Here is a 25,838-nt window from a genome sequence, read left to right as displayed (position 1 = left end):
TTTCTCCTTACAACCAGCACACTTGGTAATTATCTTCAATAAAAGATTAGTCATGGGTGGGATATAGATGGGGGTTTATTAAGCCACTGTTTTGTGGAGACAGAAGGAGAGAGATACAGACACAGAGACACACAGAGACAGGGACATTTGCAGTAGTCTTACAACTGAGTTTACCAGTCAAGTAAATGTAGACTGTCAAGGTTAGCCTCCCTTATTTGGCACTGAGGCAGCTTAGTGCCAAAGGCTTCCAGCAATTATAATAAGCAGGAGAACTGTTTGGCTCTCAGAAAATAACAGGAGAGAAAGGAAGAGAAGACAGAGAGAGAGAGAGAGAGAGAGAGAGAGAGAGAGAGAGAGAGAGAGAGAGAGAGAGAAATACAGCATCCCCCATAAGGACAAGAGCCCTCCAATCTTGACTGTTAGGAAGATCAGCACAAGAATGGAGAAAAAGAAGGCAGAGACCTCGGCAGACCAGAACTTTACGCTTAACAACTTGGTTGCAGAGGGGGTGAGTCCATGTAATGATAAATATAGGGAAGGGTTTTAGGATTATTATTTCATGCCTGGTGCATGAAGTCAGAGCCTGAGCACTGTCCTTGGGCTTTCTCCAGGCTAGAGCCCTACCACTTGAGACACAGCTCCACTTCAGCTTTTCCAAGTATGTGGTACTGAGGAATTGAACCTGGGTCTTCGTGCATGCTGGACAAGCTCCCAGTAGGCCAAACTCCCAGCCCTGGGGTTCATGTATTCATACATGAGATCTTTGGAATTCCTTTGTCCTGTCCTGTTGGGGATTTCTGGTAGGGTGTCCTGACTCTGACAGGACTTAAAATTTCCTGCGAACCATGAGAGTTACCAGGGAAGATTGGTCAGGAGGCCATGGGGGCAACATGGAGTTATGAGAACAAAGCAGATTCCCATAAGTTTACTAGGTAACAGTGAAAATAACAGAACAAGGTGATAATTAACTATCTGTTTTTAATTAACTGCTTGGTGCATTATTTCTTCTCTAGATTCTCCTACACTGCTCTCATCCTTCTTTTCCTGATGGTCTGTTGGCAATCAAACTCAAGACTTAATCTTCGACAGGCACATAATGAGTCACACAGCAGCTCTGCATTTAAAACCCTCTTAGTGATGCTTTTACTTACTGATTCTTTTTGGTGCTTTTTATTTATTGTTGTGATTATAACCCCCTCTGTATATCAGAGGGGGTTACATTTACATAAGTATGGTAATGATTACCTTTACAATTCTTTTTGGACTGTGTAATCTCTTCCTTGGCTTTCTTTTCCTCCTGTACTTACACTCTTCATATAATATTATAGTTCGTTCAACATGGTATCTATTGATATCAGACTGAATTTGTTCCTGCATTTGGAGGAACAGATTTACCCACGGACAGATAAATGAAAAAACAAGACAAAAAGAAAAGGCCTGTTGCTCCATTTCCTGAAATGGAATTGTATCCTGATTCCAAAGGTCATCTGATTATACTCCCTGCCTCATATTTTGAAGTTATACTGAATCACTTGCATAGTATTTACTGAAAACATCTTTAATACTCTAGGGCCATGGTGGATAAAATAATTTACAACAATTGTGTTGTCAGAAAGGTAATGTTCTTTTGATAATTTTCCAATCTATGGGGGCTTCTCTTGAAGCATTTTTGAAAATTTGGAGTAAAATAGAAGGGATAATTCAATTCTCCATTTGTCAATACAATTTTAAACCAGTTTTCATGAACTAATTAATTCCACAGAACAAATGTCCAGAATTTTTTCCCATCTATGTCTGGGAAGTTTTGATCTTAAGACTTTAAATTTCTCTAAATCTGTGTCAATGAAAGGAATTTGCAAACTTTAGTGTCTACATGTGTGAAACATACATAGTACATATGTGTATGTATATGCATATATATATTTTTTTTCTTTTGAGTTTGGCAATTCTGGGGTTCTAAAGATGGGCCTTTGTACTCGTAGACAAGTGTCACTTGAACCTTAGTATGCTATGATTTTTGAGATATCTCCCTTTTGGCCTGTGCCAGCCTGTAGTATATTCCTTCTATTTTTGTATTCTACAAAAACAGCTGAGATGCTATGAATGGGCCTCTATTCTTAGTTCTGATGTGGTCTTGTTAAGTTTTGTCTTACACTGACTTTGAATTTAATTTTGATCATCCTAATATCATCCTACTGAATATCTAGAAGTATAGCTGGGATTCACCATGCATAGCTTTCTTTTTTAAAAATGACTTGATGGATTGTAGTGTTTTAATATCCCCATTGGAGTCTTTATGATACAAATGCCAGTTGACTGATTTATCTTATTCATTTAGGTTTTGAAATTTCCTTGGCATTTCCTCTAACAATAGATAGCAATGTGTTTTGAATAAAGATCACAAATCTTCTGTTTTTCTTTTTTATGTTTATTATACTTTCTAGTTTCTAAGCATGAACTGCCCAAATATCAGCCCACATGCTAACAAATAGGCAGCAGACCTCCAAAGGCAAGCAAGCAAATGAGAGTACTACTAGTGAAAACATTTTTATAAATGTAGCATTTATGAATGAGGAAATGGCAAGAAAATTTAAATGAAATAGTGATTACATTTGTTTCACTGCATTTCTATCCTTTTCATATTGTCATTCCGTAACATAGTTTGAGTGTGCTATTCTTGAAAATAAGAGCTAATATACATGATGCTGTGATATATCTTGATACCCTTCCACAACTCATTTTTTAAAAACACTTTTCATACTTATTACTGATCTCTGAGCTCTAAACCTAGCTCTAAACCTTGTCCTGTTCTCATGCAGCCAGTAATAGCAAATAATAATGGAGTATAGTAATTTTTACACCATTAATAAATGTGCAAAATAATTTTTATGAATATTTTATAGGTTTTTCAGATATTTTATGGAGTTTTTCCTTAGTTTTGATTTTTCTGATTTTCTTTTTTATCTCTGACAGTACAGTGAGGAAACTTGATGTCTATTTTCTTCAAATACTTTATGACTTCATTTAAATCATATATGACTTTATTTGTACGATAGCTATGAAATACAGATTTAACTGTACTGCCTTTCCTATTATTGCCAGAAATGTATTGGTTATTTTTGTGTGTTTTATGTTAATATTAGGGCATATCTCAGGTTATTGCTTCCTAAGTGGCTTTGTTTGTTCAAGTCTGAAGTTCTACCATTTACACCACACCTTCACCTTTTTCTGTCTTGTGGGGTATTTTATTTTTTTACCTTCAATTCTAAAGTATGCTTGATAAATTTTGCTATTTCCTCTTATTAATTCAGTTGTTTAGGGTTATTTTCTCATAATTTTCTATGTTATATAATTTGATAGCAATTTTTTAAATGCAAATTATTGAGAACTCTTTACACCCTATCTTTTAACCATTCTTTTTACTGTATCCTAAAATCTAGGAATAGGGTCTCATAGGTTCAAAATTTTTTGTATCACCTGTGTATGTTTATTGCTTGGTTCCTAAAATTCTCTGTGTCTCAATTTTTTATTTTGCCATATAGAAAGGAACTTCTACCATACTTTGTAACTGCATATGGTATAACTACATGTGGTTTAATTAAAAACAATAACTTTGTGTTACAGTTGATAACAATATTAGATTGTTAAGATCTTTTTGTGTGTGGGTCATGGGGCTTGAACTTGTCCTGGGCGCTGTCCCTGAGCTCTTCAGTGTCATGCTACCACCCTACCATTGAGTTATCCCCACTTCCCATTTTCTAGAGATTAATTAGAGATGAATCTCAGTTCCTTTTGTGCCCAGGCTGGCTCTGAACCTTGATCCTCATATCTCTTCTTCCTGAGTAGCTAAGATAACAACGTGAGCCACCGTGCCCAGCAAGATTTTGTAACTCAGAGCATCAGGATGATATTTGACCGAACATGCCCTAGGAAGGACAACAGACAGCCTCACAATGGAACACAATACAAGAAGGGCAAGGATTCTTTCTCTTTATGCCCAGGGAAAGCATCCTTGACAGAAACAGAGTAGCTATGGCAGTAAGACTGAGCCAATTTTCTGGAAAAGAGCTAAGACTACAAAGAAGATTGTGTTGAGGCTTGAATATGTTGAGTCTAAGTGCAGATCTAAGAGAATGCTAGCTATTAAGAGATGCAAACATTTTGAACTGGGGGGAGATAAAAAGAGAAAGGGCCAAGTGATCCAGTTCTCAGTTCCAACCTTTATTATGAAGATACCACCATCATGAAGTCTGTTTTTTTTTTATGAGGACAATAAAATGTTGAGGTAAAAAGTAAAAAAAAAAAGAAAACTGAGTGGAAAAGAGTGTGAAGAACAGCAAAATGTTAGTACAAGATACTTAATGTGCCGGGGCCTACCGGCAGCAAATTGGGGTTCTTGAAATAGGGGGCAGGGATTGGAAAAAATAGAAGAGAGACAAACACATGGGGTCTGGAAGGTCTGCAGCCCAGGTAAAGACTGCAGCTCCATTTATTCTCAACTCCAGGCTTGTATCCCTTCTTGAAACCAGGGAACTTCCAGGTGTTACATTCATATGGTAAATCTCAGGTCATTTAAACAGAATAAGGCCAGAAAACAATAAGACAATAAAGCAATTGTCTGATGCAAATCAACAATGTTGTAGGTATGAAGGACATATGATGCAAGAGAAAGAGTAGTGAATGATGAAACAAAGAGGGTATGGAACAGTAAGATTTTTCAGAAAGATTGTAAAGAATTTCAAGTGATTTCTTGATCATGTTGAAAGTAAAAATTCAGAAGTAAACTTATTTGCTGAAAGAATTGGAATTGTGATCTTTAGGAATGAGAGCTGCCATTGTACCTGTAATAGAAACATAAATAAATATAATCAGAGAGTCAGTTAAATGGTCAAACTATGTGAAACAGGCTGATAACAGCTTGATATTAGGGTTGACATGTGTCTAATTGCTCATTGTCAAAGCTCTGTGGTCAGAGAGAAGGTACAAATATGGCTACAGGAGACTTTCTTGAGTTGAGACTTAACAACAAAGACTAGGAGTGAGGGTCTAGAGAAGAATGTCCAGGAGAGTAATGAGAATGAGTGACATTGTAGCCTCTGTTGGAAGTAAAGTTTGGCTAAAGAGACTAGATAGGTATAGGTAGAAGTTGTAATGTCAGTAAATATAGTACATTTTCACAGAGTTCACACATGAACTTAATAGCACTTGAGATACATCATCTTCTGTACAGAAGCAGGAAGTGACTTCAAAGAAAATTTGGCAAGCATTTGATAGAAAAATGAATTTTCTCTCTCTTTCCAATAAATCTGAAATGTACAGAGGTCACTTTCAGGCCAAATACCTTTCTTCAATTTGGACTTCAATGTTATTGAAGTCAAAGAATTGAAATTGCTTTTAAATGCATCTAATCCTAAATCTAAATAAAATAGAACAAACTAATGAAGATATATTTTCCTAGTATATTTGGGGGATCTGTAGTCCCCACAGAGTCCTTTAATCCATCTCTTGATGAAACATTGCATGCCTTGGAGTGGTTGGATTTCCTGTGTCTTGGTTGGAGTCCAACATATTCTTGAGAAGGGAGTGTGACTGTTACCTAGAATCTCATTCTCAGGCTTCATGTTGGGAGATTCAGGGGAGTTGGGATTTGTAGTTTGCTCTTGCAAGGTGGCTCTGGGTCGTTTCCTAGCACTATCACTGGTAACCTTTGTAAGTTTAGGGAGAGAGTTTGGTTCTGTGTTCCCTTTGGATATGGTCTGCTCCTTTTAGGTAGCGGCTTTGGTGCAGGGAATTTGGGACACTGCAGACAGTGGTGTGTGTGGGGCAGGTTCTCAGTAGGGGTCCATATGCCTTGGTAGAGGCAGTTGAGGTGATGGGGCCTTGCAGAGATTGTGGGGCTGCAGGGCTGCTGGCTGGGGGTGTGCAGGGGAGGCAGCTGCAATGGGGGAGGGTGGAGGACAGCAGCTGCATTTCCAGGTTTTTGGTGGTTAAATGTAAATAAGACTCTTTCTCCTCTGGGCTGGCTGTGGACTACAATTCTTAAATTCTTGAATTCCAGCTAGATTTATAGATATGGCCCATTGTAACTTTACTTCATGATGTCTTTCAAGCTAATTAAGATTATAATCATAAAAGGTCACTTGGTTGCAACAAGAGAAAAATGATGAAACAGTGTGTTCATCAATGTGCCTTTTAAGGAAGTGTATTTGGAAGTTTGATTTCTTCTAGATAATTGTTCTGAGTGAAAATTCGTAAGTAAATTTGTTGCTAAAAAATTGGAATTGTAGGTGACTTCAGGAATAAGAGCTGCCATTGTACCTGTGATGGAACTTAAATATGAACAGAGATTCAGTTAAACAGCCAAGTTCCGTAGTCCAGACTGGTAACAGTTTAATATTAGGGTTCATATGCTCATTAAGCTTCTTGATCAGAGAAAAGGTACAGATACGACTGCAAGAAGTTTTTGAGAATTGACACCAACAATAAGGAGCAAGAGAGAGGGTCTAGTGAAGAAGGGTCTAGGAGAGCAGGGATTAGACAGGGTGAAGTGTTAGCAGCAGCAAGAGCTTTGGGCTGTGTGGTTATACCCTGTGCTGACACTTATACACTGTGAGACAATTACCGCCAATTAACCAGCAAAATCAACAAAGCTGGAATGGAGCCATTCACATAGTTCATGACCACAAGAATCTACTAACATAACTATGTTACTAGAAATTACTAGAGGCCTATGCATTCTAATTTTAATTTAATATGATACATTGAGGTGGGGAAAATGACAAACTTAATAATTTGATACCAACTAATTAAAATAGTGTGGGCAAAGGAAAACTTTGATGCAAGAGGAGAGAAAGGATGATGTGGAGGTAGCAGGGGGAGTGAGAACAGAAGTATGGAAAAAAGAAGGTCCTAATAAGGGGCAGAGCGTCATGGAGTTGACAAGCTTGCTCCATCAATCGCAGTGCAAAAATTCAGAGGCAAATATATTTGCTGAAAGAATGGAAGTGGAGTAAATTTACAGGATGTAGAATTGCTTTTGCATTTGTAGAAATTAGTAAGTATGAGCAGAGTTTCAGGTAACTTTTCTAATATGTTGCCATACTGATGACAGTTTGATATTTTGGCAGATATGAACAATGAAGTCCAAGTTGGATATGAGGAAAATAATGATAAGTATAGGGAAATGTCATAGGTATATACAATTACTCTGTATTTATTGAGATCACATATTGTAATTTACATGAATATCTTAAATGGAGCAGGGACTTTTAAAACTTTGTGTCTTTCTATGTGTGATAAAAAAAAACTATAGTGCATCTGAGGTCAATTCCATTTTGGGGGCCAAATGCCTTTCTTAAATATACATATGATAGCCAAAGAAGTCAGGAAATTAAAGTATTTTTAAATATATCTAATCTTATAGAATTACATAGAGGTAAGCTCCAGATCTGGAGAACTGGATTCACAAAATAATGATTCCATTCCTTTGACAAATTTTTGTAATTATTTCTTATACATGATCACGGGACTCTTATGTTTCCCTATCCCATCCATACTCTCAGGTTATATATTTCAATATTTTCCTTATTATGCTTTGAATATAAGACTATATTCTGTATTTGCTCACAGTTCTTTCTTGTTGCTCCACCCATTACCTCACACCACTGCCAAATCATTTGTCAGCTTCCTGGTGGTATTCATTGCATTAAAGTGTTTCTGAGTTGTTAAGTTACATTATTGTATCCATTTATCTAGGTAGATACACATATACACACATTTTTTTCTCTGTCCACTCATTTATTATGGAGCATATGAGGTATTTATAGAAATTGATTGTCATGAATAATCAGTGAACATGGATGATGTAGAAATGTTTTTATTGCATCTTGATTTTTAATATTATGGGTAGATGGTAAAGAGTGATATCACAAACCAGAGGGTACTTCTATGTTTAGGTTTTTGAATCTCCAAATTTTTTTTCTAGAGTGGTGGCACAAACTTTTACATTATCACCAAAAGTGTAGCTCCTTCCCTGCTCCAATATCCATAGCAGCATTTGCTGTTTTATTGTTTTATTGCTATCTTACTGGAGTGTCATGGAATCACAGTGTTGTTCTGATTCTTTATGACAAGAAAGATGTTGAACATATCCTCATTTTGTCCAGTTTTACTTCTGAGAATACTTTTTCATCTGAGATCTGGTCTAGAATTCTCAGGATGTGACACTTTCACTATTTGCATTTTACTCTACCAGCTGAACCTTACCACTAACCCCTGAGAATTCTTAATTTAGATACCCTACCCCTTTACTAATTAGGCCACTGATACATTCAGGGATTAGTCAATGTCTTCGCTCTAGAATCCACGTGAAACTCTTTTTCCAGATCAGATGAGGAAAGCTTAGATTTACAGATTTTGTAGAAGTAAATCACCATGTTATGCTCTTGTTAGGGCCAATACAAGCAGGTCCACTACTCCCATTCCTATTTTTAGTTGGATTTAGCATCCAAGGTGTACTTTGTAAAACAGGTTTAGTTGGGGAGGTGAGGTGAGTTGTTTAGGCAAGGGGAAAAGGTGTCTAAAATGGTACTGTCCTGGAGTACTGTGAAGGTGAGGTTGGAGAAAAGAATAAGTGCACATACAGGATCATATGTATGTGCAAGTAATAGGAAGTTCAAGAATTAAATGGAGAAGGTAGATTGACAGGATTGAAAGGTAAATCACCTTTTTATGATTTATAGCTGAGGGAAACCAGAGCTAAATAGGACACATAAGTTGAACTAATGCAGGCTCAATGGCTAGTAGACTTATGAACAACAACTTCTAAAAATCCTGTTGGATTTTTATATTGTCTTACATGTATACTGATCTCAGTTGCAATAATGCTGGGATTTTCTACTCTGAGAGGCTCTTTAAATAGAAGACTCTTAGAAATTTAGCTACAGGCTGACATTGTTATCTTTAGCAGGGAGACTTCTGCGATCCCTTAGCATTTCCCATAGTTTAGATCCACAAGCAAGATTATGAGGTCATAGATCTCAGGTTGGGAGGATCCACAGGTTTTACAGTTTTTCAGGTCATATGTTTGTGTTTGATCCAATGACTGCTATCTGCTTTCTTAAATCTTTAAATTTTTGTATATGGCAGAGATTATATTGTTTTTCTGGTGAGGTTCTAAATGAGAGGTCATGGCTCTTGTTCAATTTTTAGTTAAATTTTACCTGCAGGTTCTGCCCTTGGGTTCTAGGAGGCCTCCCTTAGCATAGGAGGAACAGTCAAGAACTTGAATGGGAAGCCTTTTTGGAGTGATTCTAGGTCATTTTTATTTGTATGGCTGTGATGAGGGAAGATTACCTTCATCAGATAAGTTAATGAGAAGGTCATGAGTTATTCAGGGGAGGGGAAAGGTATGTAAGATGCACGGAGTGTGGGGCATGTGGAAACTAACACACTATAACAAAGTATTCCTATTAATTACTAAAAGGTGTTTGGATATTGTGGAAGTATTGATGGTATGATTTTGTAGGGTCTCATTTTTCCCCTGTGCAACCCATACTCACTGCTCTCCAGTCCCTGATCTGAGGCTCGGCTCATATTTCCAAGCCTGCATACCTCTGACTTTTTTCAGCATGAACCTTTTAGCAGTAGCTTTCTTGTTAAATCCAACAGCAGGGTCATAGTTACCTATGTCAGGTAGTGTACATTTCTTTCTGAACAGTGTCACCACTGTGTTTCACCACCATTTCTTTCCCCAGAGTGGTCTCTGTCTGTGGGTTTCTGGGTTGCTGAAGGAATGCTTGGCATATTTAGTACAGCATACAGTGGACCTCAAGGTCTCTGCTCTCAGTGTGGGAGAAATCAGGTTTTTGCAGTCCTCACTTTCTGGGGCTTGATCCCATGACTTCTCACACCCTCTTCAAGCCTCTGAGCTCTATGAGAAACCTTTTATTGCAGGACATTATGCTGCATCTGCTCCCTGGGCTCCCTGAGAAGCACTCCCCTCATGATGACTTTCTGCCTCTTCAGGAGTTTCAGCAGATGTTTGGAGCCATAGGGTTTTCTGGATCCTGTCACAGACTCATTGTTGCTTCTCACAGCTTCCATATCCATCTGTGCAACTCAGGGCAGGAAGCCTGTATTTTGCTGTTTGTTTGTTTTTTCAATTTGGAGTGTGTCAATTGCTGATTCTGGTCAGCTGGTTTTTCCATTTGACTTCTTGTATCCTCCTTCAGCAGGCAGAGCCATTTGCATATTTCTCCTCCTTTCTGTGATTTTTTTTCTCCTTTATACAATTTGTTGGATCTGTGCCAACTCCTTCTATGTTTCATTGTACTGATATATAGGTGGATGAGAGATTTTTCTTCACAGGTCACATAACTTTAGCTGTTTCATTAATAATTTTTATGTAAGTACATCTTCATAGATATGTGTATCACATGCATGTGGCTGTTATATCCCAGTTATTCAGGAGGGATTTCAATGTACAGTTTGAAAGTCACCAGCATTTGGTGAATCAAGCTAAGAAGCTAAGAGTCATTTTAATAGCTGCACAGTGACTGCTGTCCACTTTTGGACTGGTAGAGAACAGCCCCCAGGTTCAATGGGGCTGTGTATTAAGGAAAACACACTGATGTGCTAAGCACATGCAGTTGGTTATCACTCTATGATGGCACCCTGCAGGTGGTAGTCACTTTATGTTGTCACCATTTGATGCCACCCTGCGTCTGTAATCACAAGGAGGAAACCAGATGCAGGTGGTGGAGCATGTTAAGCATTTTTTTCAAAAACAAAAACAGAATTCGAACACAAATCCCTTTTTTAAATATTCAAATTCTTGATAGTAGGAGACAACATCCCTTGTCAAAGCTGGAACCAGGGTAGTTGACTCAAGGTGACCACAAAAGTAGTCTTAACACAAAAATAGCAAAATAAAGACTCATATAGTAATTTTCATCTCCTGTTTCTTCTTGTGTACCAATTTTCATCCTCCCATTTCCTCTTGTATTCTTACTTTAGTATATCTTGCGTCATTTTTCAAAAATGACTCTGGTCCCTCCCTGGATGGATTGTTGCATGAAGATCAGTTTTCTGTAAATTCTTCTGGCTGATTCAGGGGCATAGACCCTACCTAGCCAGGAACCTATAACCTTAGCCTATTTCTGCTAACCTTTGCTTGAACACCCTGCACTTAAGCTTTTACTTTCACTTGAAAGTACCTTTCACTTTCACTTGAAAGTACTTTCATTTGAAGTCTTGAGGCACTAGGTCCAGTCCATTGCCTTTGGGTCATCTATTTTAAAAATCTTCTTTTAACTTTTAGAAAACCTTTGAACTCAAGTGACAGTTTTTTCTTTTCTTTTTTTCTTTTACAATGATCAAAAAAATATTTTAATTACAGTTTTTTTGTGAGCAGTAAATAACACTACAAATGTCTTTTGGTGGTAGAGATATCAGACTTAAACACTATGAGTTGGAGGATTTTGTCCTAGTTAAGAATTTTTTTCATTTTTTTATGGTGATTAATAGAAGGGTTACATTATATTCATCAGATAGAAGGTGCATAACTTCACAAACATTGATAGCCTTTCTCATGACATGGTCCCCATTTCCCTCCCACCCTCCCCTCGCTTATCTTGATTTGCCCCCTTCTCGATCTAATTTCAAATAACCAATTAAGCACATATAAAATATATCAGATAACAAGGTGAGAAATTATAACAATATGAGATAACCAAGGGATGGCAAAAGAGATGAGAGATAACATAGTACATTAAGGACAACAGTCACTCATTATATGGCTTTTGTTTCCTTATCCTGGAGTTCCTTACATTTAGTGTCGTACTATTTAGCCTAATGTCTCTAGATTTTGTTCTATTGTAAATCTCTGCTAGGAGAGCCCAAGGTTTCTACTGATTATGACAAATGAGGGAGACTATTGGGCCTATGTTCCTTTGAGACTGGCTTACTTCACTTAATATGTTGATCCACTCATCAACTGAGGGACATCTGGGTTGGTTCCACATCTTTGTTATGGTAAATAGTGCTGCAATGAGCATCATTGTGCTAGTGGATTTGGTATGCCCTTGTTTCTGGACAGTTGGGTAAATGCCAAGTAGTGGAATTGCTGGGTCATAGGGGAGTTCTATGTTTAGTCTTTTGAGGAACTGCCATACTGCTTTCCATAGTGGTTGAACGAGTTTGCACTCCCACCAACAGTGTAGTGATCCCTTCTGTCCACATCCCCTTCAGGTTCTATTATTAGCTTTCTTGATCCTGGCCATTCTAACTGGAGTGAGGTAGAACATAAAGATACTATAATTATTACCTCTCAAAATTTTTTAATGCACTAATCTTTTCAGCTTTTTCTTTTAGAATTCTAATACGTGTAAAATAGGATTTTGATTTTCCTTCAGGAATCTAGAAGTTCTATTTTCCTATCTCCATTGGTCAGACAGGATACTTTTAATTGATCTGCACCAGTATTTTGGTATTCCTGACTCTATTGTATTGATTTTGCCACAGACATTATTTTTTACTAACCTGTATTTTTAATTGTCAAGTGTTCAATTCTTTAGATTTTGCATAACTTCTAGTTTTTTTATGAGCATAGCCAACTTCAATTTATTTTAAGAAATTTTTCCATTCCTTTAAAGAATGGTGTAGTAATAGTTGCCACTTTAATGCTCATTTTTTTTATTTTTTATTTTTTCATATATTTTTATTGTAATGAATAGAAGGGTTACATTATATTCACCAGATAGAAAGTACATTACATCACAAATATTTATACCCTTTCTCATGTCATGGTCCCCATTTCTCTCCCCCCTTTGCCTGCACAATTTGATTTCCCCCCTTCCCTATACAATTACAAATAACCAAATATGCATGTATAAAATATATCAGATAACAAGGTGAATATTGTAACAATATGTGATGACCAAGGGAGAGCAAAAGACATGAGAGATAACATAGTATGTTAAGGACAACAATCATTCATTATATGGCTTTTGTTTCTATATCCTGGAGGTCCTTACATTTCGGGTCATACTATATGGCCTTAGATATCTAGATTTTGTTCTAATGTGAATCTCTGCTAGGAGAACCCAAGGTTTCTACTGATTATGACAAATGAGGGAAACCTTTGAGCCTAGGTTCCTTTGAGTCTGGCTTACTTCACTTAACATGATTTTTTCTAAGTCTTTCTATTTCCTTACAAATTGGGTGATGTTTTTCTTTCTAACAGCAGCAATGAATTCCATTGTGTATAAATATCGCATCTTGTTGATCCACTCATCAACTGAGGGGCATCTGGGTTGGTTCCCTATCTTTGCTGTGGTAAATAGTGCTGCAATGAATATCGTTGTGCTAGTGGATTTAGTATGTCCTTGTTTCAGGATGATTGGGTAAATTCCAAGTAGTGGAATTGCTGGGTCATAGGGGAACTCTATATTTAGTCTTTTGGGGAACTGCCATACTGCTTTCCATAGAGACTGAACCAGTTTGCACTTCCATCAACAGTGTAGTAGTAATCCCTCCTGGTCACATCCCATCCAGCATCCGTTGTTATTAGATTTCTTGATCCTGGCCATTCTAACTGGAGTGAAGTAGAATCTTGGAGTTGTTTTGATTTACATTTGTTTATGACCAGAGATGTCGAGCAATTCTTCATGTGTCTATAGGCCATTCTTATTTCTTCTTCAGAGAAAACTCTCTAAGTCTTTGGCCCATCTTTTAATGGGGTGGTGGTTTCTTTGGAGATTAGTTTTGGTGTGATTCAAGTTTTTGAGCTGTTGATATATTTTAGATATTAGGCTTTGTTTGTTGTATGGTTAGTGAATATCTTCTCTCACTCTGTAGGCTTTCTAGTTAATTTGCTAGCTATGTCTTTTGCCATACAGAAGCTCTGCAGTCTTTGTGAGCTTTTATGCCTTGTGAAATGTATCTTTTTCTTCTAGATTTTTCAATTTATTTAAATGTAGGTATTCTAAATGTTGGTGTTTAGAGCTTTTATTGCTTTTTGTCCTTAGAGCTGTTATGGCAACTAGAATAGTTATTTCAGAGGTATTTAGAGTTCATTCTAGAAAATTGAGTTCATAGAATACTCAATTCTATAACAACTTAGTAATTTCTGTGTGTGGGGGCGGCTCAGGACTTGAACTTGGCCTAGGTACTGTCTCTGAGCTCTTTAGGTCAACGATAGCACTCTACCACTCAAGTCACAGTGGCATTTCTGGTTTTCTGGTTGTTAATTGAAGATTAGGTTCTCATAGACTTGTTCCTTGGCTAGCTTTGAACTGTGATTTTCAGATCTCAGCCTCTTGAGTAACTAGAATAATAGGAAGTGCCTGACATGATGTAATTTTTATAGTGTAATTTTACTATGCAATATTTTCCATATATTTTTATTGTAATTATTAGAAGGGTTCCAATATATTCACCAGATAGAAGGTGCATTACTTCACATTGATACTTTTTCTCATGTCTTGGTCCCCATTTCCCTCCCCCCACTCCAGCCCCTCATCTTGTTTCCCCCCTCCCTATCTGATTTCAAATAATCAAATATGCATATATACAGTATATCAGATAACAAGGTGAAATACTGTAACAATATGAGGTAACCAATGGACAGCAAAAGTGATCAGAAATAACATAGTACATTAAGCACAACAATCACTCATTATATGGCTTTTGTTTCTATATACTGATGGTCCTTTGATTTAGGGTCATATTATATGGCATTAAGTATCTAGGTTTTGTTGTATTGTAAATTTCTGCTAGGAGAGCCCAAGGTTTCTACTGAGGGAAACAATTGACCCTATGTTATTTGAGTCTGGCTTACTTCTCTTAATATGATTTTTTTGAAGTCTTTCCATTTCCTAACAAATGGGGCAATGTTGTTCTTTCTGACAGCAGCATAGAATTTGTATGGAATATTTTTATATTTTATTTTTGAACTAATTGTGTATTTGTATAACCTATTCAATTTGTATGTTTGTGATATTTCTTACATATATGTATTGTAGTTGTAATATTCGACTCGTTAACAGTCTTGTAGCAAATTTTGTATCAATTTTTTGATGATTATGCACTAAAGGTCCATGTGGGTATTTATTTGCAAGAGAGACTGTACAACCTAGGAAGTCTGTAAGTCATTCCTATTATGGTCATATCATCTTACATTAGAATATACTCAAGCTTTATTAGGCTGAAGTTGTGCACAAATCACACAGGACTTGTTTCATGTTATATAATTAATTCTTCTTCCTTCCCTTTGACCTTTTTGTATTTCTTCCTCCATTTTCTCCTTTTGCCTCCCTGAGTGCCATTCTGTGTATCTCTTGATGTGGCTCTCTGTTACCTTTACTAACTTCTGCTTTTTTGATGCAAGGCCTTATTGTGAATCAAGCTACTCTTAGAACTATGATTATTTCATGTTAGTAAATTCTTTGACTCTTCCAGTAACTAATTTCACACACACACACACACACGTATATAACTTATTGTTTTATATACATAATTTATTGATCTACAAAACAAGTAAATAAGAAATTAATGTCATGAAGTAAGGAACAGATCTTGAGCTTTAGAACTTATTTTTTATCAGTTTTACTAGTATAATCAAGTTTTCAATGTATTCTGAGGAGTATATTTTGCAATGTGTCAAAGGCAATGAATTATGGATAAATTAGAAATGTCATGAGGGCTAAAAACAGTTCTAGATTGCTTTCACAGATTTGGGATTGGGGCAGAAGCAGATTTTTTGACACTACTTTATGCCACTGGGTGTCCAGTAGCTCATCTTTTTGATTCTGTGATGTACAGGTGAAAGATTTGCATGTGCTGGAATCCTTTGGAAATCAGCAGTTAATCCAAATGTATTTTTAAGTCTTTTTCTTAAAGCTAAAAGATCTGGGACAAGAGTTTGGCCTACTGGTAGAGTGTTTGCCTAGCACTCGAAGACCCAGGTTTGATTCCATGGTACCACATACATAGGAAAAAACAGCTAAAAGATCTGGAGTCATGTAAAGAATGTAGAGCTACCTCTCAAAGCTTGTATGCATCTCTTGCAGTACCTTGTGATAGTCTAGTATTATAAGAAATATATTCAGTGATAGGCTAGGACAGAAGGAAATTTATAATTCCCTTTGCATGACTGTCATTTATATTAGTTTATCTTTGAACAAAGAAAGATTATTCCATTGTTAATATTTCCCTGTCAATGTCTATGTTTGTCAAGAAATAAAAATATGGGATGACAAGTCACTTCCTCTGACTACAGGGGAAGTTTTCACTTTGCATATTCAATAAAATCAGATAGTCAAAATTTGGGATTTCTTTTTCTTCTGGTTTCTCTTCTCCTAAGCCTCTTCCCCATCCTCCTATAGCTATTTCCATTTTAATCAATGTTTCCCATGTTTCTGAGTATTTATTCTTCTTGGGAACCTTGATACTCTGATACTCATGTTAACCTGAAATGGCAGTTAACCTATATCAAAGTAAGAATGGCTTGTGTATTACTGTTATTTGGTTTAATTTTAAAATGTGTAATTTTAAGAATATCAATATGATTAGATAGGATATATATTAGATATAATATTTGAACATTTATAGATAACATAAAATGTTCCCATAATCATTCACTCAATTTCAACAATTGATATTATTTTACATAATAAGATTGCAATATCAGTACAAAGAAATTGTCATTGTTCCAATGTATTTACAATGGTGTGCCATTTAATAACATGTATCTTTGCCTTAAAGCAAAAAAATATTCCATGCAGACATAGAATCCTTACTGATGCTCTTTTCATACAAAACTCTTTTCCTTGCCGCTCCTAACATCCTGGCAATCGTGATCTGATATGTGTTTCTACAATGTCATCATTTTGAGAATGTTGTTTATTTTGAGAATTTTGTTCATTTTGAGAATGTTGATTCAAAAAGCTTTGTCATTTTGTTATCTGATATATTAAATTTATTTGTATTTGGTTATTTGAAATTTGATAGGGAAGGGGGGAAAACCAAGACGGGTGGGGGGGTGGGGGGGAGGGTAATGGGTACCAGGACATGTGAAAGGGTATCAATGTATGTGAATTAATGCACCTTCTATCTGGCAAATATCATGTAACCCTTTTACTAATCACAAAAAAAAAATTAAATAAAAAAAGCCAATGTATTTATATGTAAGTATGTGCGCGTATGTATATAGATGAGTGTATATGTTTAAAATATATACGTGGTCATGTTTATAAGATATATTTGTGCTTGTACATGTCTCACATACATATACATACATATATATGTATGTACATGGTGATACTGGGATTGAATCCAGAGTCTGGTGTATGTTTGTCGAGGTCCCTACCACTGTGCATGTCTCCAATCCCAGCACGAACTCATTATTTTATCTAATGACCTGTTTTCTTACTGGCATGGCCTCATGGCTGGAAGAGATAGAAATAAGGACAAAAACTGCATTGCCTTTACAGGGGCTGTCCACCCTAGCTGGTAATCCTCATTGCATTGTTTGCTGGCTGTTTGAGTAGTGTTCTACATGTTTTCAGGCTAGTCCTGAACTCCTGGGCTGAAGTGTTTCCTGTTGCATCAGCTTTTCATATAGCTGTCACTATAGCGGCACCAGACCCTACAATGCCCAATGCAGTCAGGAGGGCTAATGGAAGAGAAAGCAAAAAAGAAATTTCATTCCTTTTTTCTACCTACCAGTGACTTTTTACAAACTTCCCTCAAATAATTGCCTATCAACATATGTAATTAGCTTTTATTGGGCTAAAAGTCCATGCTGAAAATTTTAGCATTAACAGCATACTTGGGCAAATTAAATTGAAATTTTATTTTCCTGTTTGTCTCTCCACAAGTAACCTATCCTTCTGATTTTTTTCATCACTCTTATTTCTGTCCCATAATAGCACTTTACTCCGAGAAGTTGATTTTTAGGTAATTAATGAGAAAAGAGATATATACCATTTGTTCCTTTGAATCTTGTCCCTCTCTTTGTCTTTCTCAGTCTCTCACTCTTTGTGTTATTTCCATACTCCTTTTTTCCTTCCTAAAATTTTATTTTCCCTGGATTTTACAGTGGCTCACTGATTGCATTGGTCATTATGGCTTTGATTATTCAGGGTCAGTTCCTACTCATCTAAAAGCTTGAATACTCAAAATTTATTCCCCGAGAAGGAAAGCTGAGAGATCAGGATTGTTAACTACATTAACTCTAAGAGGCCTCTACATCTCCTGATTTGGGGAATAGGGATTTTTGTTTGGTTTGGTTTATTTAGTAGAGTTCTCCATGTTTCCCAGGCTGATCTTGAGGTCCTGGGCTTAAGTGATTCCTACTACATCAGTAGTTTCAGTAGTGTGGACTACAGGCATACTCTACTATACCAGGCACAATCTTATTATTTCTGTCACACAGGTTTCTTGTGACCAACATTTAGTCCTTATTTCCCTTATGGTGAAAGGCTGTTATTTCTGGTCATTTTAAAAACAGGGAAACATGGTAGATATGGACATTTAAACCTGTCTTCTTTCATTTAGTGTCATGTTTTTCAGACTTCTTGTACTCCTGTGAGCATCAGGTCTACTGCCCTCCAGCTTCTCAAGGTCATAGCAGAAGACTCCTTTCCTGAAGATGTCACATTTGCATACTCAGGGTTCTAGGCATCACTGCTGGCACATAATGGAGGCTCTAGTGACCATTCCTTTTCTTTGTGAGTCACCTAATCTGAGAGATAAATTTAGATGTAGGTGGCTTTTCTGTAGTTGTCCAATCACATTCTTTAGAAGATGCAGGAGTGGGCTGGGAGTTTGGCCGAGTGGTAAAGTGCTTGCCTAGCATGCAGGAAGACCCGGGTTCAATTCCTTGGTACCACACACATAGAAAAAAGCTGGAAGTGGTGCTGAGGCTCAAGTGGTAGAGCTCTAGCCTTGAGAAAGTCCAAGGACAGTGCTCAGGCCCTGAGCTCAAGCCCAGGACTGGCAAAAAAAAAAAAAGATGCAGGAGGGTGTTGGTGTTTAACTATTTCTACCAACAACAGGTTAGTATTCACAGGATTCTTGGGTCTTGGGATCCTGTTTTCCTCCATGATCTCCTGGGAATACTTTTCTATCAACTGGTCTTTTGAGAGTGATCTCTAGTAGGTAAGTACCTTTTTTTTTAAATTTTCTATGGAATTGTTGTTTTCACAGTTTTGCATGACAATTGCCTAGGATTTTATTGGCATAGACTTTCCAGTTTTATAATAATTGAAATAACCTCTTATTATCCTATCTTTAGCCCTTGACCAGAGGCTATGTTTTATGAAAATTTTCAAAATATATTTGTTTAACAAATACTCAATAACTAGCACTCTACATGTAGTAGAAGTTGGTTTATAGCTATTATTTTGACAGTGAAATATCATACCCTGCTTTTATTCTCAGTGGGATATTTGATGAATCTTTTATGATGGGTAGCATAAGACTTAGGATTGATGAGTTGTGAATGCAAACAAGTATTGAAGTTGTGATATAAGAAGAGTGACACAACCAGAATGTATTCAGGAGGACTAGATGAAGGGTAATTGAGAGGCATTCCAATAGTTTTGACTTACCTACCAGTCATTTTTAAGAACTTCTGAGGAAAAAAAATTCTAAGTCCTATATCTTTATTTCAAGGAAATAATAAATTTGTTTTAAAGTTTTGTCTACTAATAGTAAGAGAACAGTACCCAAAGAAATGTGCTACATAGTATTTTTTCAAAAATATTCTCTGCTGTCATTTTTTTCGAAGCCATATTATTTTTGTAAGCCTTTCTAAGCAAGCCCTATTATTGCCCATGAGTAGTAAACAGATTCATTAGTAGTCAGATTAATTAAATAAGAAAGCCAGATGGTAGAACACATGAGGCTTCTATCCAGATGGTGCCATTGGAAATAGGAGTTTTATTATTCAGACATGAGTCCTCTAAATGTGAGTCCAACATAAGAATACCAATACCCTTCTTTTACCAGACAGCCTGCTACAAAACAAAATAAAAAAAACTATATCCACATAAGTAATAGTAGCCCGATGGTGAAAGCTATCTGAGTGGATCTGTTACCAGTAATGGCTACATAAGCCAAAATCTGTTTTCTGAAGCCTAGGAACTTCCCACTTTCCATGTTACTTTGTCTGCCTCCTATTTCAGCTATTTGTTGCTCCCTGGTCATAGCTGGTGCTATCCATTTTTGTTGCTGGAAGTATTTCTATTTCTATTTTGGTCGGTATATTGCAAGGTTACCTTTTCCTTCTATCTTAGAGCGTTGAAATATGGACTTTCCAGCTCATGATATAGTTTAACACTGCAAGCAAGCAGCCCCTGCACTCTTGTAGGAAAGTAGGCCTTCTCACTCATGTGATAGATCTGAAAAAAACTGATAGATATTTTAAAAAATTAATGCTTGTGTAATTCAGTTAGCATGATTTTCGTTAATGAGTTCACAAAGACATTTTCAGTGGCCACCGTGAATTAGCCCTCTTCAGTAATGGAACTAAAATAGCAGCAGCAGTGTCACACTGAAGAGAACTTAGTAAGATAAGAACTTAGCAGTCTTAGGTGCAACTGTAGGATTTATGTTTGCCTAAATAGTAGTATTTAAGCTGTGATAAAAATGTGGTTGAGCTGTCTGCGTTGGAATGTCACAAGCACATTTATGCCACCGTAACTATCAAATCCTCATAATCTTGTCCTAAGGCCGCATTATTGCTCAACTATTACTAGTGCACCTGTAGCTACAACTAGCACAGTCATTAGCTCTACAGTGACTAGCAAAGCTAAATGCAACATAAATCTTGAAAAAGCCACTAATATCTAAACCACACAGTATGATAATAGTACTGTAGATATGAGATACATTTAGAACGTCTGACCCTTGAATGTTGGAGACATGTAAGTGCTGCCTAATGTTTCAGAGCATTCCCTTATACATCGTTATTGAAGGTGAATGTTGCACAATTAAATTAGTGAAAGTATTTTGTCATGTCAGTCTCAAGGAGAATAGCTTTGGCACCATCAAATATATTTTGTTGATGGAAAATGCTGTTTTAAACTTTTTTCCAAGCAATTTAAGCAGCTAGGCAATAGGAAGATTTTTGTCAATTGTTCATTTTTATACGGTATGCTGGTATGTACAAATGTAATGAACCAGATCTCTGTCCATACAGACACTTAGTACTTTTGAGATTTCGTATACAATTTTGCTTAATAATAGTAAGATACAACAGATTGTTTACACCAACACAAACATGCACACACCCACACATACCAGTTCTAAGTGGAGAATCCCTACACTACTTGCAGTCAAGCAACTTGTTAAAATATGTAATATGATTTGTGCATTTAACTGCATGAATTCTTGTATCAACCAGAAAAGCAGAGTAAATTGTTAGAAATTTGAGAATTATAACACAGAAGGAAATTCATACTCAGGTAACAAAATTGAGTCAAAGCCAAATTCATATGGTGTTGTATATGTCTTAATGTCCAACCTTTAGAATAAATACCTGTGCTATATGGCTACCCAACAGATGGAACTAGATGTACACACACACACACACACACACACACACACACATTTTTTTTTCTAACAGGTACCAAAAATTGCCCATTTTTGACAACTATGCCATAAAATTTGACTTTTATTCAGACTGCATTGAAAGTAGAAAAAATCATACTGCTAAAGGCAAAAGTTCATTTGATGAACTGATTTATGCAACTGAAACCCCACAGCCCCTCCAGATGGCCTGGAGGCTCATTACTGGCTGAGGAAGACGAGCCCTGATGTGGTCTCCCTTCCCAACCTGGGCCTGCCCCCAAGGAGGTTCCCACTTCACTGCCTGCCTGCCAACCTGCCTGCCTAGCAGAAGACCTGAGATCAACCCTGGGGCTGTGCATCAGCCCACGAGCCTTAGGGGACACTCTGCTGCCACTAGAACTGAAGAGCCAATGGGGCCTTGCATGGCCTCTCCCGTGCATCCCAGATTATCAGTATGTCAGGCCCGGACATGGGGGAGTGAGTGGAGAACAGGGAGGAAACTAGACCAGAGAACAAAGGAAGACAAGAGAAAAACAGGCTGAATTGTTGATGTTTCCAGTTTTCAGGTAGGAAGAGGGGAAAAAAAACCTTTACAGAATCCAGTGGGTAAAGGATGAATTTAAATTAAAACATTCCATCTTCTGCCTCCATCAATCCATGTTTCCTTCAAAAATTTAAAAAAGGGAGACAGGCAAATGTGGGGCATCTCACATCAGGGAAATGGAATTTTAAACATACCACTCGGATACCATATAAACCTACTGGACAAGCTATAATTGAGAGACACAATAAGACCTTAAAAAAATCAGCTAATAAAACGAAAGAGGGGAGGCAATCCCCAGGATCAATTGAGGACAGCCATGCTTACACTAAACATTGTAAATTTTTCCAAGGATCAGCCTCTGACTGCCTTTCAGAGACATTGGTCTAACCAGACACCTTATTTAAAGGTTGAAATCCATTGGAGAAATCTTCTTACTGGATCATGGAGAAGCCCTGATCCTCTCATTAGTATGGGGAGAGGATTTGGATGTGTCTTCCTGGTGGGAGAACCAAACCCAATTTGGGTACAGGCTAGAGATTTAAAATATTGTCAGCAAACTAAAAAAATAATTACCCAAGAGCACCTCCTCTTGAGGTATGATTTTCCTTCTCTCTCTTGTTCACAGGAATGAGGCGATCATACTGGATGCTCTGCTTACCTGTGGTTGGATCCCTCAGTTGCCTTCCTTCTCCTCATCCTGGGCGTCATTATCCACGCCGCCCACAAAGACACTAGTTTGGACCTACAATATCAACTTGATTCCCTGGCTGCAGTAGTCCTCCAAAATTGTGGAGGCCTTGATCTACTTAAAAAAGCTGCAGGAGGTTCTCAAAAGCAGCCAAAATGAACTCAATGCAAACTATCTGTGGACTGGTTGGCTTCCTTACCTTCTCCCCTTTGTGAGCCCCTTGGTTACAGTGATCCTTGTATTCACATTCAGACCTTGTGTGATCAATAAGCTCCTTCAGTTTCTTAGAGATCAGGTTGAAGCTGTTCAGCTAATGGTAGTCTGGCAAGAATATGCTGTGCTGTGAGATGGCGGACTGGGAACCCTATGAGGTTGGCACCGGCCCTTACCTGGATGAAGGATTTCCTTTGCCAACGTTGGCCATCCCCCCTACTTAAAATCTCCATTTGGATCTGCCAAACCTACAGGTAAATTGCCTGAAGAGCTAGAGTGGTAGGAGTCAATGATGGGTAAGATCCCCAGAGAGGTACAACCTAAGACAGGCACACCCTTGAGTAAGGCAAGCACCTACTAATGAAACGAAAAAGAGGGAGATGTGGGGCATGTCACATCAGGGAAATGGAAACCTATGCTGTAAAAGGCCTAACTAGTGGCCCAGTGCTCATTCCCTGGTCTTGAGAATGCACCTGGCTGAGATGGTGCCTGCCGCCAGGTATCAAGCTGTGGCTGTGGTTTGCAAGGCCACTTCTGGGATCGAACCTTTCCACCCCCTTGGAGAGCACATGCATCCTACTTCCTCAATGAGAGTACCTCCCTGACCCTGTCCACCTATATGCTGATAGGCTCCTGCATCCTATATTAGCTGAATGGACTTCCTCAGTAAATGAGTTCCTGCCTTGATGGGTCTCTCTGACCCATCTGATTGTCCTCCAAGAGGGAGGGCTGGGTGCGGGTGGTCAGTTGGCCCTCTCCTTTTGCTGCTCATCCTGGTTGGGGCGTGTTCTCCCTATCCCTCCTGAGGGTCGGGAGGGATGGGGGACTAAAAACCCCAACAGGCAAATAGCTACTGCAAACAGCAGCCAGGAATTCAGAGACAACAAGTGCTGTCTCACAGCTTCCATCCAAGATTAGTTTATTAGTTTATTTCATGTCCCTCATAAACTGCAAAAACGAGTGAAAAAGGGAGAAAAGACTAGCTTGTACTCTCCCTCTATCTCTTTCTGTCTTCTTTCCCTCAGTCCAACAGAGTAAGAAGATCTTTAAGAATGATATGCACATTGAAAAACACAGAGAGACAAAACACACACCCATACATACACACATTTAGACAATATGAAGCAAGAAGAAGGGCTGTGGCACAAGTACTGCAGCACCATCTTAAGTGAAAAAGCTAAGGAACAGCACCCAACCCCTATATTCAAACTCTATTAACACACACACACACACAGAATTAATGTAAAGAAAACTATGGATGTGTGATTCCACACTATTCCACACATGGTGTTCACATGCCACACTGACATTTCCCACAGAAACAGCAGAGGACACCCTAGGAGTTGGGACAGCACCTCAGCCCCACTCCAGCTCTGTGTGGACAATTTCCAAAGGTTCCTTCTGATAGTCTCTTGCCTGCCTTCTCATTGAAGCACCGAAGATCATTTAGCACAGGGAGGAGCACAGCGATTGCAGAAATGCCTAGAAGTGGAATGATGGGATCATACTGTAAAACATCTGCTGTTTTGATTAATTCTCCTACAATGTCTTCCAATTTTGTGTACTCACAACTCTGAACTGAGAATGTGGAAATGAAATGAACTTTATTAATAACTACCTGGTTAGCATGTATGAGGGTTCTAAATCCCATACCCAACCCTAAAATGTTGTTCAGAATGTGGAAACAGTAGGTAGACTCAGACCTACTGCACATTTTCCTTACTAACTTCTACTATAATTTATGGAGCTTTACCAATTAGTTGTATTTCCTTTCTTGTTCAGGTTTTTAGACCGTGTGTCTCAGGTCATTCAGTGTTCTTAATTTATTGAATCTCTGTACTTAGGAATTAATGGGCGCTTTGTGTCTGGAGAGTTTTGCAGCTTATCTCTGGAATCTTTGGAGGTTTATACTGATTTCCTTCAAAGTGTTTCAGTTTATTGGACTTTCCTTTGATGGTTTATAGATTTTTCTGTCACCCATCATAGCACCTACTAACGTCCAGGCTTCAGCCTCTGGGCATGCCTTGATTAGAGATGAGGAAGCCTGCTCCTGTCTTCCGTCCGTAGCTCTCCCACTCCAGATGCTAAAGAACCATTCTGGGCATGGCTTGCTCAGAGTGACCAGGATCTGTCCCAGTTCACCAGCCCCAGAGGGAAAGTTCCAGAGACTCCTATCTCCAATTAACCAAAAAGACAGAAGTAGAGGTGTGACTCAAGTGGTAGAGCACTAACATTGAGAGCAAAAAAACCTCAGGGACAGAGCCCAGGCCCTGTGTTCAAGCCCTAGGACCTGCATCAAAAGGTAAAAAAATTATACAGCTCTAGCCTTGAGCAAAAAAGCCAAGTGAAAGAACAAGGCCCTTAGAGTGTATTATTTCAGTCTCTAAGCACAAAGCCAGAAGCAGAGCTTTGGTTCCGAACTGGCAGTATGTATTATAGGAAAAACATACATAGGATTCATCACTACACTGTCTCAAGCATGATAATGAATGACCACTCAGTAGTGACCATTCAGAAATGCTCTTGTGGCCGGGAGTGTGGCCTAGTGGTAGAATGCTTGCCCAGCATGCATGAAGCCCTTGGTTTGATTCCTTGGTACCACATACACAGAAAAAGCAAGAAGTGGTGCTATGGCTCAAGTGGCAGTGCACTACACTTGAGCAAAAATGTGTCTAAGGACAGTTCTCAAGCCCTGAGTTCAAGCCCCAGAAAAGCTCTTGGAATAAAATTCCTGTGAGGACTACATACACTATATTAACTAAGTGCATATTCACCATATACAATGTGCTGTAAATATCTCATTTCCTCCACTTCTCT

At 38.0% G+C, this 25,838-nt stretch overlaps 1 long non-coding RNA gene across 2 annotated transcripts in view; it reads left to right on the top strand.

Annotated features, from left to right (window-relative positions):
* Window positions 1-23,269, top strand: part of LOC150068960 (uncharacterized) — a 78,635-nt gene extending 55,366 nt beyond the window's left edge. Inside the window, exons 1-3 of one of the 2 annotated variants that reach the window (XR_016535111.1) lie at window positions 379-508; window positions 19,059-19,161; window positions 22,746-23,269. This is a non-coding gene — a long non-coding RNA (uncharacterized LOC150068960). Of the gene's footprint in view, window positions 1-378; window positions 509-19,058; window positions 19,162-22,745 lie in introns of those variants that run through there. The other variant, XR_016535110.1, reaches the window with a different exon arrangement.
* Window positions 23,270-25,838: the final 2,569 nt, after the last annotated feature.

The sequence above is a fragment of the Megascapheus bottae genome, chromosome 1 (assembly GCF_031878675.1).
Source record: "Megascapheus bottae isolate mThoBot1 chromosome 1, mThoBot2.hap1, whole genome shotgun sequence".
Lineage (NCBI taxonomy): Eukaryota > Metazoa > Chordata > Mammalia > Rodentia > Geomyidae > Megascapheus > Megascapheus bottae.
The sequence above is the reverse complement of the archived record's forward strand: the minus strand, read 5'-3'. Positions and strand labels throughout refer to the sequence as shown.